This window comes from Alligator sinensis, unplaced genomic scaffold (genome assembly GCF_000455745.1).
Source record: "Alligator sinensis unplaced genomic scaffold, ASM45574v1 scaffold1892_1, whole genome shotgun sequence".
Lineage (NCBI taxonomy): Eukaryota > Metazoa > Chordata > Crocodylia > Alligatoridae > Alligator > Alligator sinensis.
This window is the reverse complement of record NW_005842966.1, coordinates 419,160-422,372: the sequence shown is the minus strand read 5'-3', so window position 1 is coordinate 422,372 and position 3,213 is coordinate 419,160.

Here is a 3,213-nt window from a genome sequence, read left to right as displayed (position 1 = left end):
ACAAGGTCCCCCAGACCCGTTGATGTGGGTTTGAGGCACCCCACATAGTGCCACACACTTGCACCCACTAGGCCCCTATGGGCAAGCTGTGACCCCACACCTGCCCAAGTCTGGGGCAGCCATAACATCCCTCCCTGCTCTCCCCACCCCCAAAAGCCAGACCCCCTCCACCATTGCCATCCTGGTTTAACAGGAGTGGCCATGGAGGCTCTGCACCCACTCCCACCCCGTAGCCTGGCTTGGCCAGGGCCCTGTGGCCTAGTAGGCCTGTGCTGTCACCACAGTAAAAAGGCCTGTGATGCCGCTCTGGGGGTGAGGGTGTCAGTTGTGGCTAGTACTTCCCTCCCAGGCTCAGGGCCCCTCAGTATGAGCCCTCTGCCCCCTCTGCAGGCTGGCTGTCCCTGGCTGCCCTCTGTTGGGGGGTGGGTGCAGCCCAGGCCTGGGGTTGTTGACTTTGGGGGAGCCCAGCTGAAACCTCCAGGGCCCAACCTGGGCCAAAATGGGTCCCCCATGGCGGGGACCTTGGCCTGGCTGGGGGGGGGTGTCACCCAACTCCCCTTCCCTTGCTGCAGGGCTCCTAGTACCATGAGGGCCATGTACCTTGCTCCCAGTACCATGAGGGCCATGGTGCCTTCCCCTGCCCTGCCAACACCCAGCCCAGCCCTGCCCTTACCTGGGAGCCTGCCCCAACCCCCCAGGGGCTCTCCAGTGGTAAAATGGAGCCTGGACTCCTGGGTTCCATCCTGGGCCCCCCTTCCCCCATGGCCCCCACTGACCTACCTCACGGGGCGGGCGGAGGCCATGGGCCCTCTCCCGGTGTGGCACATGGTCCCCCGAGGCCCACTCACCTGCTGTATCGAAGACACTAACCTGGGGCTATCATGGGGGCAGCACTGACTCTGCCCTGCCCTTCCCAGTACCAGGGCTTAGGGCAGGGGGCCAGCCCCCCCTCCCCTAGAGGAGAGCTGGGTTGTGGGGTGGGACGGCAGGTTCCAGGGTGTATTTTTGTATTTTACATGTAAAGCAACTTTAACGTAAAAATATATTGATTCTAACAAGGCTGCTGGTCAGGAGTGAAGGGTACTGGGGTGGGGAATGAGGACAGAGGTCTGTGAATTGAGCATGAGAAGCACTGGCAGAGCTTGGGATATCTGCGGAGGGGCACTGGCAGGTGGGGGATGTGGAGGGCTGCAGGTCGGGAGTGAAGGGTGCTGGGAGGTACAGGTAGGGTGGGAGTGAAGGGCACCGATGGGACTGGGGAGGGTTGGGGGGCTGTGGGTTGGGAGTAAAGGGCCCTGGCAGGGTTGGGGGTGCAGGGGGCTGTAGGTCAGGAGTGATGGGCACCCACAGGGCTGCAAGGGGGTGCACAGTGTGTACTGGGAGAGAATCCAAGTCTCATGGCTCCCTCCCCCCATCTCTAACCACTACCCCATGCTCCTGAGGGCAGGGGCTGGGCTGAAGCCTTGTCTGCCGCAAACAGGAACAAACAACAAGTCCTGCCAAGCATCCGGTGGGATCTGGGGCAGGAAGCAGGGAAGGGGCAGGGCCCAAGGCTCCCACACCACTGCCGCCCGGTTCCTGCCCAGCCCCTCCAGCAGGGGGCCCTGCAGTTGCCTGTGTCTAGGCAGCACCTGATTGGCTGCCCTTTCACAGGGGGTGGGGCAAGATAGAGGCAGCAGAAAATCAGTTGGGGATCCCAGCACAGCACAGCTGCAGGGATGGGATAGGGTCAACAGCCCCAGCTGTGCAACACCCCCTAGCCAGCGGCATCCTAATGCCAGAAGCTAGGGCAGGGGTTTGGGTTGTAGCCGTGTTGGTCTAAGGATATAGGCAGACAAGGTTCCTTGGGTGAATTTGATATCTTTTATTAGACCAACCCAAATAGTTGGAGAATAGTTATTAAGCAAGCTTTCGGGTTCAAAAACCCTTCGTCAGGCTAAGGAAGCTTCAGCAGTTGATGTGTGCTCTTCTTGGAAGAAGCTAGGGCAGACACTGCTGGTCTTCATCCCAGGGGCAGGGGCTGGGTAGGGTCCTCTCAGGCCCTCCCAAGCAGGGGAAGAAGGGGGACAGGACACACAGGTTCAGACCCCCCAGGCTGTGATCATGCCTCTGGCACCAGGCAGTGTACGTCGGAGCCCATGCCTAGTGCACACATGGGTCATGGATGCTTCTGCTCTGGCTCCTCCCCACCACGCTTCCAGGGCAGCCAGTACCACCTGCAGCCCCTGGTATGGCCACCAGGAGAGGCAGCGCCCCTAGAAGACACATGGGGCTGGGGGAGCCAAGGAGTCACAGGTACTCACTCACATCCACGGCAGCAGCCATACACGGTGGGGCACAGGCACACACATATGCTTGTATGTACATTCCCTTTTTACTATACACCTGTGTATACATACTTGCACACGTGTGCATATATGTGGGGGGAGCCACACAGCTGGGGGCTATAAGGCTAGTGGGGGGGGTTGTAGGGGGGGGGGGGGGGGGGGAGGGGCAGGGCTGGTGGCAGGAGTGTGTGTGTGTTTGCATGTTGAGTGTGTGTGCGCCTAGGTGTATGTATGGCTGTGTGTGTTCATGTGTGTTGTGTATGTATGTGGATCACACGTGTGTGTACGTGTACACAAGCTTGTGTATGTGTAGTTTGAGGTGTATGTGCATGTGTGTATTCACATATGCATGTGTGTGCACCCACGTGTCAGGGGAGCATGTGGATGCATGGCTGGAGAAGCGTGCATTTGCTTTTGTGTGTTGTGTTAGTGTGTGCAGGCACGTGGGGGCATGAAAACCCTGCACAGGGCAGGTGCCTGCATGTATATGCATGTGTGTGTGTATGTACATGTGCGAAATATGTGTGCATGCGGTGTGTGCCAGTGGCAGCTGTGACTGCCATGGCCTCCCAGGCCTGTTGCATGAGGGCATGTTTGTGTGTAGTTGTGTAACACCCACGGGAGGCTGCACACGTGCTGGGGGCCCTGCCTCCCCCCTCCCCCCCATTTCCTGCCATCTCCTGTTTACAGCAGTTAAGGCTGCAGGGGCGGGGGCAGAGGGGTGCAGAGCTCCTCCACCCAATGGGGAAACCGAGGCATAAGGCATGTAACAGCTGTAGATGGAACGCAGAAGTCCAGAGCCAGGCCCCTCACCCCTAGGTCCAGTGGCCCTGGACTAGCACCTCCCTTTCTCCCCCAGTGAAAGCAGGGGTCTATACTGGTTTGC